Genomic DNA, 12768 nt, shown 5'->3' with positions numbered 1-12768 from the left:
TAACTATAACATGTGTCCCTAGCATGCACTGCTTACTGCACACTACATCCCTCGTGACATCTTCAATGACAATAGTTAGGTCAGAGTTTCCATAGGAAGAGCATTTTTTCTTTTACTAATATCTTTGGTGCCATTTGACGACACTGCTTGATACTTTCCAGAAATAAAAGTTGCTCCTTCAAGGAATGTTTTCTGGTGATCCTTGTGAGAAAGTGCCAACTTTCTTGCATGGTATGCCCCCACTTTTTCCTGAATTGCTGAATGTACTTTGACTGAGTGTGCCCTGGACTCCTGCCAATCAGGTGCCCAGGGCCTATGTTCCTTCCCTAAAAACCTCACACCCAAATTGGCAAACCCTGGCCACATGTCAGCCCCTGGTAAATGGTACCCTAGGTACCCAGGGCCTTGTGACCAGGGAAGGCCTCTAGGGGCTGCAGCACTCATTGTGCCACCCTTAGAGGCCCTGTACACACACACACACACACACTGCCCTTCCAGGCTGAGCGTCTGGGTACTAGACAAAACAGAGACTAGACAAAGAGTCGACATGGCACACATCCCTGTGTGCCATGCCCACCACCTACACTGCCCTGGCATACATCAGCCACCCCTCTAGCTGGGTGCCCTATGCCAGTGGTGTGGGCACAGGAGCATGAGCCCTGTGACCCTACAGTACCCAGGTCCATTCCTGGGCACTGTAAGTGCAGTGCTGCCATTTAAGAGTACATGGTGCTGAGAGCGCGTCAAACACGAACTCCACAGCACCATAATGGCAGCACTGAAGACTGAGAAGTTTGGTATCAAACTTCTCAGCACATTAAACCCGCACTGATGCCAGTGTGGGATTTAATGTACCAAGCACCACTGAGGGCATCTTAGAGATGCCCCCTGAAACCTAACCTACAATCCACGTGTGGTCTGGGAGGCTGCTTAGGCTGCCACACAGCAGACATGTTGCTGGACCCCTGGGTAAGAGAGCCCCTGATCTCCTGGGCCTGCAACAATGCACATCCTGGGCGAGGTGCTAGGTCTCCTCCCCCAGGATGGACAGGAGGAAGCTTCAAAGGCATGCCGCCTCTGTGAGCTTCCCCAGGCCACTTGCAGCCCCCACTCTGGTGGGAAGCCTGGCCGGAAACCCCAAATAAGGACAGGGGATGTGCCAGCCTGCCAAACCCACCCTTCAGGTGGGGGAGGCAAGGTGAAGCACATCTCCGGGCACTCGCCATCTTGAAGATGGGAGGCCCTGCCCCCCCTCCCACAGGAGAGTGGCAGAATAGGGGGTGTACCCCATTGGTCCCTGCCCTTTACCTACCTTTAACGCCCCTAAATCTAGTATTTAGGGGCACCCTGAACCTTCCTTCCTCAGATTCCAGATTCCAAAATACAAAGAAGAGCAAGAAGAAAGAAGACCTGCCGTGCAGCTGCTAAGAAGAGAAAGACACCAACTGCTTTGGCCCAAGCCCTACCGGCCTGTCGACCCTCGAACCTGGTCCTGCTACATCCTGGCGCCTCTTGTGGCCAGTAACCTCACAAAACCCGGAGGACCTGGCTACCCTTTAGCTCTAAGCACCTGGGACTCCCATGAGCAGAGGATCTGCTCAAAACCAGCTTCTAATCCCTGGCATCAGCCCGGAACCGCGAACCCTGCACACTCTGCACCCGCCAAGCCTGGCCTGTGCCAGAGTGAACAAAGACCACGAGGATGACCCCCCTGCGACTGTGACCCCGAGTCCGGCACCAAAGGACTTCCCTCGATGCTCCTGACGACGCCTGCAGCCTCCGAACCAGGTATCCCCCCCAACTGCGATCAACAGAGGGTAAGATTTCCCGACACCGAAAGGCACCCTTGCACCAGCGGCCCCCTGTGCCCAACTCCGGGGTACCTACCTATCCTCCAACTACCCAACTTACCTCTCGAAGTGGTGGTGGCACCTGAAGAATCTTCGTCCCCGAGCTTGCAGCCTTTTTTTCAACCAGGATCTTTCCCATTGAAATCAATTGCGCGCCCGAAGGCTCAAAAGCACCCTGCACCCAGACGCCCGAGTGGCCCTGGCAGTGTAACCTCTACACCTATCTACTTCCCCATTTGCCCTGAGCAAGTGGCCAGGAGCCCATCTCCCACAGCCGCATGGCCTGCTAGTCAGCAGCCACCATCCAAGGCCCCCTGCCTCCCATAGGATAACATTGGGCCTAACTCACTCTGCACACGGCTGCCCCTGCACCACTGAGGGTGTAACAACTGTACCTACCTAACCCTGGGAGACCCCTGAGTCTGTGCCCAGAACCTTGACTCTGCCAGTCGAGTACTTACCCAAAAGCTGATAACTCTATTTTCTCCATAGGGTATCATTGACTGGTTTCTTCTAAGTGTGGAGTTTCTAAAACTTAAAATATTCACCAAAAATCAGCCGAGTAACAAAAACGAAAATACTCACCTGCTATTAGGTGAGCTACCAGTGCTGGATCTTGGTGCCCAGCACTGACCCTGAAAAATATTCACAACCGTACTTACCAGTAACCCAATTTTCTCCCATAGGAAATCATTGACTATTTTTCTGTGAAATTTCTTCTAAGTGTCGATTTTTGCAAACTTCAAATATTCTTTAAAAATTGTGCTAAATGTGAAAACTTAATTACTTACCTGTGTTAGGTAGAGGTCCCAGTACTGAGTCTAGGCACCCAGTACTGGATTACAAAAGTAACAAGAACATACTATACCTGCAACTTGAATTTTCTTCCATAGGGAATCATTGACTGTTTTCTATGAAATTTCTTCTGTTAACTTTTAAAATAGCAAAATATTGCCTAAAAATCATAACAGTAACTAAGTCGACTTTTATCAACTGTTTCTAAGAACTGTCCCAGGACTGAATCTAGGATCCAGTCCTGGAGTTACAAAAGTAATCCTGAAAGTAATTTGTTGCAAATAACTTGAAACTTCCATTGAACTCCACGCATTATTGTGTTGCCTATTGCAACAACTTGTAACTATCTACAAAAGCCAATTGCATATTGCAAAAGTATTTACCTAAAGCATCTCATTCTGAGAAAGTATATTTTAATAACTATTGTTGGTTCTAAAATAAAACAAGCATATATTTATTTTTATAAACCATTGGCCTAGAGTTCAGTTATTGAGTGTGTGAAACCATTTGCTGACTGAGTGTGTACAACAAAGTGCTTTACACTGTCCTCTGATACTGCCTTACTGCTTGACCAAGCTACCACTTTAGAGAGTAAGGTTATATCTAATTTTAACCTCTGGGGACTGTGGACTCTGTACACACTGTACCTATTTGGGAACAGTATATATAGAGCCACTTTCTCACAATCCTTCAAGAGCGGGACAAGAAAAATGGGCAGGTCCCAATAGTGTGATCACCCATGTTAATTCCCTGATAAAACTTCACTCTCCAATAAAGAAGAAAATCGCTGATCAGAATCACATCAAATTTGCCAAAAAGTTCGAACTTTAGGAGCATTTAAAGAAGGGTTCAGGTTGGGCACGAAGGAGTTAAAAACGTGGGTATATCTGGATATTTGGTATTTTGATAAGCTCTGGTTGATCAGGTTAAAGGGACTAGTCAATCCTGGTTGATTGGCTACTATAACATGAACTAAATGTTTCTAGCAGTTATTACTGAAATTGAGACTTGATTCAGATTGAAATGCATTGTCACAAAATGGAGCTCATAACAATTAAAGTACAACTAAATGAAAAAAGCCTGTTCATCTTCAAAAAGCAAATTGAAATTAAAAAAGCTCCAAGAGTGATAGTAGTATGAAGTGAGGGGAGTACCAAAAAGCGTTTTCTTCATTCATTTTTCCATATGAACTTTAGACACAGCTATATCCCAAATAGCTGAACTGATTTACACCCAATTTGGCAGAAAGCTAGATCTTCGTCCAGATAGAGTACTTTTTGTGACTTGGTGTAAATTTGTTCAGTAGTTTTTGAGGAATTAATGCTCAAAAACTTTGTATATTTATCACTGTGGACGATCCGTGTGCTCAACCACGCATTGTGATTGGCTGGCCGCAACCTGAAGGAAAAATTGCGGTCTCCATTTTAGGACTCTGAGACTAGTTCCCCAAGTCCTGAAAAATAAAAGAAAATATGATATAAGGAGCAGGGTATGGGCACCCTGACCCCCAAGGCTTTGTTGGGAGGGTCCTCTGAGAACCCCCCCCATCCCCAGTGTGACTCCTCTGAGGATTTGCTCTGGGTCTGTGGATTCGTTTAGAATAGCCAGAGGTGTCATTGGGTGTTTCTGTAGATCCAGGAGAAACAAAGAGAGTTGTTTGACTACGGGGGGAGTTGAATGCCTGCGTACTGCGTAAGGGGGGGGGGGGTTGGATGCAGAGCATAGCTGCAGGTCAGGCCCTTTGGCCAAACCCACGCAGTGCACGGCTGAAGGCCATGCATTGCATGGGGTTGGCTGCCTGTGGGGGATGGCAGCAGGGCCTGGTTAAATGCCAGGCCCTGCAACCAAACCCCGCCGCACACGGCCTTCAGTCTTGCCCGGTGGGTGGTTGGCTTTATGAACGGTAATAAAATAAACCCATAGAAATTCACAGAAAACAACAATGTTTAAAGTAATGTTATAGGAAGGTGAGGTTTTCAGCGGCAATGTAAAGTTGTATACTCAAACTACAGAAATTCACCGGTAATAGATATCTGAAGTAGCTGTAAGTTGTGCCCTAAGGTAACTATAACTCACGACCTCGCCATGCTCTGCTAATTACTGCACATATTACATCACTCATGACATTTTCTGTGACACCATTGATAATATCACTGCCACATTTGCAATTACATTATCGAAAAGAAAACTGTGCATGGTGGGGGTGCACATTGTAATTACTTGAGATAACTAGAACTAGTGAATTTCTGGGTTTTTTGTTTAAAGCATTATGTTGTCAATTAAAATTTCATTTAACTATAGCATTACTTTAACCTTTGTTTCTTATTGAAAATATATTCATATCTCAAACTGTAACATTACTTTAACCTTTTTTCATTGAAAAAAATAACGGTTCATATGATGTTATGATTTGGTGAGGTGCTAAAGCCATAACTTATGTGAAAAAAACTAAACAAACAGAAATTCAGTGAAATAAACAACAGTTAAAGTGAAACTATGTTTAGGTGTTGAAATGAAACCCAACGATCTACTGTTAAAAAAAAAAAAAACACTGACATACATCGGTTATAATGACCTGTCTATAATTTGTGCTGCTTATGACCTCACATATTACTTCGCTCATAACAGTTTAAATTAAATCATTGGTGACATCACTCATAGCCTCTGTCCAGACCCTGCGTTCAGTCCATGCCAGACTTTGATATGGTTCCTAGGCTTCGGCAAGGCCCTGCACCCAACCCTCCACAAGCATCAGCCCTCCACTGTTCATCATCTTCAGCCATACTTAGGACATGTTTGACCCATGGCTTAACCTGTGGCCATAGTCTGCAGTTCCCCTCACCAAACAGCCAACCCCCGCCATGAACAGACTTTGAACATACACACTGGAGGCTGTCTGCAATGCCTGGTGTCACACCAGACCCTGGATCCAACATAGAATAGGGGTTGGGCAGTGGGCTTGCTCTATAGCCGGACCAGGCATCCAACCCTCTGCATGTGGCCAACCCCCATTATGCCTGACATTCGGCCATGCACAGCAGTGGATCTTCGAAATGCCTTATCTATGGTCATGTGCTCTCCCCTGATAGCCCACCTAACAAAATACTTACTCAGCCTTTAGTCCATTGCTGCAAAGGTTTACCAAAGTGTCTGTTGTTCAGTGATGTTTAGCGGCCATTTCTATGCACGTGACCCACACCACTGTACCCATCCTTTGGACAAACACACAAAGACAATGACATCCATTAAAAGTGCTTCATTTTTTAAATATCCAATTTCTATTGCATAGTTTGAAAACTTATAAGAGTACACCCATCGATTTAGGTTGTTGGAGTACTCCTCATTCACAAAGCCTATAGCATACTGCCCCATTCATTGGTTGATGTCAGTAGTAGTTTGAACAGTGTTATTTTAAAATAATCAACAATGTTATTTAACATTTCTTTAGCTGTGCCAGACTGGCTACTGGGCGTTTTGTGCTTAAAATGTACTTTAAAACCATGTTGTAATTGTTTCTGCAATTAGGAACAAGGCCGACAGGTCTCTACAACAAAACCGGCCCCCACAGCAGGGATACCCGCTTCCATCCTGCCAGGCCATTGAAATGCCTGGCGCCCGGTAGGCCAGTTTGGCCCTGGTCATGAATGTTGTAATATGTGAGGTCATAGGCGGTCCATGATGGGGTTGCAAGTTTTAGTTAGTTTATTATAAATGAGGTATTTCAGTGGTTTTTGCACTTTAAAGTTAACTTGTGTTTCGTTCCAACATCTAACATCACTGTTATTATTTGCATATATTCATTGTCTTACCTAAAATAATTCACTGAGCTAGAACACCAAATACTGTTATTTTTATGAGCACATATATCATATTCTACAGCACTGCACACTTAGTAAAATAAAAATCAATTTTAGATTTCCATCCCTGCTCAGCAGTCGAATAAGCTCTTCCTGAGTTCCTCAGAAGGCTCTGTAGCTAGCTGAAAGCCCCAATTTGCCAAATTGAGATAATGGAAATGCACTTTGCCCTTGCCGTCCTTCACATAATTTGCTGCTTAATTATTTTCTTAAGTAGTTCAAACCTTTTTAATAATTTTTCTGTTCCCTTTTGAAAAGAGCCAAGTTCAACCTTCAACAGCAAATATACAAATCATGTGTTTGTTAAATGCATTGCAAAAAGGGAGGCCTTTCTAGGGTCTGATGTTATATTTATTATTTGTTTCTGTAAACTGAAATATCCTAAGATATAAATTAAAAGAGCCTTATAAACAAACACACTTATCATCAGTTCTGGTGTAAATTTAAGGCATTTGGCACAAACACAAAAGAAATCCTCTTTCTCTTTAGGTCAAGCATTCAAGACCTCTTGTATATTCTTTAGTATATACTTATATAATTTAGTATTTACTTATATGTGTATGTACTTTGTGGGCTATGGAGATTAGCCCTAGGACTTGTCTGCTTCCGCTTAGGGACTTTTTTTCTGTTCAACTGCCTCTATTTTACTGTCTTGATGAAAAAAGACCAGCAGAGGTCAGTAAAATACCAGAATTGCTTTCGGCTGAGGGACTTTCCTTTTTTAATATTTCTGGCAACTGCCTCTATTCAACTATTTAACTTTCGTGATAGAAAACCACCAGCAGAGTTAAAAAAACATAAATACCAGAATCACTTTAGCATTCTCTAGATTCCAGTGCATAGAAATTGCCTTCCCCGAGCACCTGTAGACAGTAGTATTTTTTTCAAATCTTGTATTTTCAGTGATATGACCACTGAAGGCCCTGATTTTATATTAAAACAGGGGGTTTTAGACTATACCATTTCCTGCTGAAAGTGTTCCCATACCAGGCGTGTCACGCAGTTTGGTGCTTACTTTCCATTCATGTTAAAGAACAGTAGATGTTTCAGCACCCAGGCTAATGTGCTGCATAGCTAAATACATATAGGGTCCTAAAGGCGCGACCGATTGCATTGCAAATGCTTGTTTTTCCTTTTATCAGTTTTTTCATTTCTTCTTTTGCATTCATGCTGAGCACTGGTTGCACATTGTTTCTTTCACATTTTAGGGGAAGACATACATACATACAAAGTCACCAAAGATGCATACAAATACTCCAATCCCAACAGCGAAACCACAGAAGCAACAGTCTCGCAAAACCTCTGCAACAAACTCAGCACCTACTTCCACCACAAGATCAAGCAGATCTAGAACAGCTTCGACACCCAAGATCTGCCCACCAATCCAGCGACCGCCACATGCAACGACTACGCCCTCCCGGAGATACTGCTCAACTGGACCCCGCTCACCACGGATGACACTCAAGACCTTGAAGAGCATCGACTCAGGAGCACCCTCGGACCCGTGCCCGCAGACCTGCCACCTCCATTGCACCCGAGCTGCGCTGCACAACCAACTGCTCCATCGAGACTGCCACCTAGCCTGATGACTATAAACACGCCGAGATCAACCTCCTCCTGAAGAAATCATCTACCGTCTCGACAGACCTCAAATACTCCATCTCCCCGCTCCCCTTCCCAGCCAAGGTCATCAAGAAGGCCATCAATGTTCGACTCGCTGAGTTCATCGAAGCCAACCACATCCTAGACTCCTCTCAATCCGACGTCCGAAGCAACCACAGCACCAAGACCGCCCTCCTTGCCGCCATCGATGCCATCCGCTCCCTTCTCAACAAGGGAGAAACAGCAGCCGTCATCCTCCTGGACTTCTCTGCCTCCTTCGACACAGTCTCCCGCTGCACCCTAAGCACGAGACTCCATGATGCTGACATCCACTATAAAGCACTGGACTGGATCCGCTCCTTTCTCACTGGCAGAACACAGTGAGTTAGAGGTGGTTCCTCTCTGAACCCACAGAGATCGGCTGTGGAGTCCCCAAGGGCTCCTCCCTGAGCCCCATCCTCATCAACATCTGAATGTCCCCACTTGCATCAATAGTCAGAAACCACAGACTCAACATCTTCTCCAGCGCCAACGACACCCAACTGATCCTCTCCTTACCAACAAGCCCACAATCACAAGAAACAACTTCCACAATGGGATGAAGGCAGTCGCTGTCTGGATGAGAGACTGCTGCCATAAGCTCAACTCTGACAAGACTGAAGTCCTCATCCTGGTGCCCAGCACCTCTGCTTGGGAAGGCTCCTGGTGGCCTGCCGCATTAGGAACCCCCCCCATACTCAACGACCACACACAAAACCTCAGCATCATTCTAGACACCTCGCTCCCAATGAACCGCCAGATCAACTCCGTCTCCTCATCATGCCTCCACACTCTGCCTCCTTCAAAACACCTGCAGGTGGATCCCCACTGAGGCCAGAAAGACGGTCACCCATGCACTCATCAGCAGCAGACTCGACTACGGCAATTTACTCTATTCAAGCGTCACCCAGAAACTCTTCAGGAAGCTACAGAACGTTCAGAATGCAGCAACCAGACTAGTCTGCAACATCCCCCACCGCAGCAACATCTCCCACCGCAGCAACATCCCCGAGCACCTGCAAGAACTCCACTTTCTCCTAGTCAACAAAAGAGTCCCGTTCAAGCTCCTCATACACACCTACAAAGCCTACATGATGCTGGACCAGCATACCTCAACCACTACCTCTCATTCCACGTACTCAAAAGACACCTCTGCTCCCCTGAACTGGCCCTTACCACCGTCCCTAGGATCTGCAAGACCAGGACCGGAGGGCGATCCTTTTCCTAACTCACCACCAAAGCCTGGAACACCCTGCCTCTCCACCTCAGGCTATCCGCGTCGCTGACTCAATTCAGGAAGGATCTCAAGACCCATCAGAACCTGAATTCCCAGCACCTTGAGATCCTCACAGGTGAGTAGTCACACATAACAAGCTCTAATTTATTGATTGATTGTGGAGTATCCCTATGCGGCCCTGCTCTTGGTTTCAACATTTCTGATCAACATGGTATTTTCCTGTGTAGGAGACTCATGTCCTGAGTCCTGTATATGTTTTGGGAACAATAAATGACCACCATAGTATTCAACTATGCTTGAGATTTGGGTTGGAGATGTGAGCTGTATCTGCGATCCCACAAGGCCCAAACAGAGTGGCTGCTAAAACGTGCAGTGGTTTATTTAAAAATTCCCTGGCTCACCTTTGGTACCTTGACTCACGCAGGAAGGCATTTACCCAAGGAATGCACATGAAACATATGCAGCTGCTAATCAGAATAATAATACAGCTAAGAAAGCAATAAGAATTTAATTAGTACAATGTCATAAACGTGAAGGAAATGTAAAGTAGAGATCATAAAGAGATCCTAACGCTCTAGAAAAATGAAAGGATTGTTGGTGACAAAGTTTTGTACAAAAAGAAAATTTTATTTCCTAAACACCTCAACTGTGCAGAATTGCATTCATTTTTGGCACTAACAGAACATGTGTACCGCCCACAAGAAAAAATTAAGCAAAGAGCATATCAAGAATAGCTTTGCGACAAAGTATTCTGATGTCCAGGACTGGACGCTCAGGCACTAGTTCAAGCATGCCTCTAGCAGCCTAAGTACAGGTCAACTGCAAAACAGACAGTTGTAACTTCTTTATGAGATTTCTCTGTGGTGGCAATTGCTACCTTTGTTCTCAAAACCTTCTTCACAGGGGAAATGTTTCATAGGAGCAGCCTGAAGAAATGTGGTTTGGTCCAGGTGGCAACAGTTACCTCTGTTACCAGGACATGATGGACTCTCACACAAAAAGATGGAAGTTTCACCAGTACAAGCAGACTTCGCTTGATGGCCTGGCCTTTATGCTTTGGGTCAGAAAGAGGCTGGAAGCAAACTTTGCTCCCCACAATTCAAAATAGCGCTGGAGACGGGTCTCTATAAAAATGTGTCTCAGGCAGTCAGGATGTCTTCAATGTAGCAAGCAGTGAGGTTGTCTTTCTTTATCTGTTCCTGGTAGGTCTCTGCTTTCAGTGGAAAAAGGAAGTATGTTTTCAAGGTAAAACCAGGTAGGGATGGGTTATAACCTGTACTAGATTAGGGCTCCAAATCAATGGCTTTCCTCTCCAGCTTTCTGCTGCGGTGTCTCCTAATTCCACCCCAAAGCTCACATTTACTTCATCCCCATATCGTTGTCGCTCCAAGAATCTGGTACTGATTTCCCAGCATTGTACAAAGAACATTTTGACATATAACATGAACATGAGTGCTTATTTATTTTTTTGACCTCAAAAAGATGGCAGGCTGTTTAGAGCCATGGCTGCATTGGGTGCTGCAAGAAGCCTTGGACACTGTTTTCATACCAGCCCCTTTATTTCACCGAGAAAATATATCATGGCTTTGCCTAAGGCTTGCAAAGTTCTTTCTCAATTCTTTAAAAACAATATTTTCACCAAATGATTAATTTTATTTTACAGTTTTCCAAATATATTAGTTAAGAGGCTGCACGTTTTCCTGACTGTTGTACATTTGAAAGTGTATAACAAATACTTAAAATCATTATTTGAGTGTAACAGCAATTTGTATGACTATAAGAAGATTGTGTGCTGTATAATAAGAGGTGCCCAGGGTCTCCTCAGCCTATCCAGACAAGAAGCCAGCCCGTTGTCCTCTAACCTACCTAAGGTCTTCTTTGCATCCTCTGTGATTAGTACTTACCTGGGCTAAACTTGCCAAGATTTGAACATGTGACCTAGACATCTCTCAACCCTCTTAGCATAGAGCACCTTACACAGTGGACTGTTTCACTGGCACCAGATTATAATGTCAGTTCTATAACATTAATCAGTAAAGCTTGGGTGTTGGATATTATTAATGTCACTAACGGAGTATTTTAGAACATTTGAATATTAAAAGTGATATTCAATGTGTTTACAATATGACTATAATTGGGGTAATTTCCAGCGCTTAATGGCAAATTTAAGTGTATTACCATTAATCAAGCTTTATTACAGTGTAAATATGTCAATACACAATGAACACACTAAACATGTTACTCATTTTCAAATTCTTTGTAATTTTAAAGTGACATTTGGAGTGTAGTAATGAAGAATATTTATACTGCATCTTGAATAATATCGCTGATAATGTCTGTGATGTTAATATAAGATTGATGTTATTTTGGTAAATTGAGTGACCATCACTGATATTAACCTTACCTTTCAAAAGTATATTCAGTATTTTGAGTAAAGTAGTCATCAGAAGAGTAAAGTATTTACTTATATCACCTAGTACATTTTCAGTAGCATATATCGTCATTAACAAGATTGACAGTACTTTTAGGGCCTAAAGTTAGTTTTAGTAATGCGTGCTGATGAAATAACATTACTATTTACAGTATATATACATTAGGATAGCTTTAGTTGTGTTTGTATCTTTGAGCCACCATATACTAGAAATCACCATGGTTTTCAAAATAGAATTGAGAAAAAAAAATCATATGTACTTTTTCTTCAGGAATTTTAATTGTGGATATTCTAAAACTGGACTGGATTTTACTGTTCGAGAGGTCAAACGGCTGAAATCTAATCTGCAGTGCTTGCATTTTCGGTGACAATATATGATGTATTAAATTTGTGTCGTAGTGTAGAAATAAGGTATTATTCGGGTACCCTATGTTACAAGGATTTTTGAAAATTCTCTTTGATTTAACTATTGAATAAGCACACATTTTCTGTTCAGTTTTGTAGAATCAAACATTTCTCATGGATAAATTATGTTGTACATTTATTCCATTCTCCTGTTCATAAACCGTTTTAACTATGCCAGTATGACATATTATATTACACATTTCAGAACTTCTGTTATTATCCACCCCACGGCTGTTTTAATGAAATGTTTACACTCTCTTGGTCTCCTTATAATTCTGGGCCTCCATCTTAGATTCTGACAGTAACACTCATTTCTTTGTCACATTATTACCATTCTTGCTGCTATCTATTTTTAAAATTCGAACTTTTATATAATTCTTGGTCATTATAACTATCTTCTCTGTATATGTGTGGTGTGTATGTCCTGCTTTTATTATATATATATATATATATATATATATATATATATATATATATATATATATATATATATATATATATATATATATATATATATATATCCAAATGAAAGGTTGGCCACAAACAGAGAGC

General features: G+C 43.1%; 1 long non-coding RNA gene across 9 annotated transcripts in view; it reads left to right on the top strand.

Annotated features, from left to right (window-relative positions):
- The window catches only part of LOC146808945 (uncharacterized), a 588451-nt gene that overhangs the window by 389295 nt on the left and 186388 nt on the right, over nt 1–12768 (top strand). The gene's annotated exons all lie outside the window — the stretch shown is intronic.

Source organism: Triturus cristatus, chromosome 7 (genome assembly GCF_964204655.1).
Source record: "Triturus cristatus chromosome 7, aTriCri1.1, whole genome shotgun sequence".
In the NCBI taxonomy this organism is placed as follows: domain Eukaryota; kingdom Metazoa; phylum Chordata; class Amphibia; order Caudata; family Salamandridae; genus Triturus; species Triturus cristatus.
Note: the sequence above shows the minus strand (reverse complement) of the source record. Positions and strands in the feature narration are given on the sequence as shown.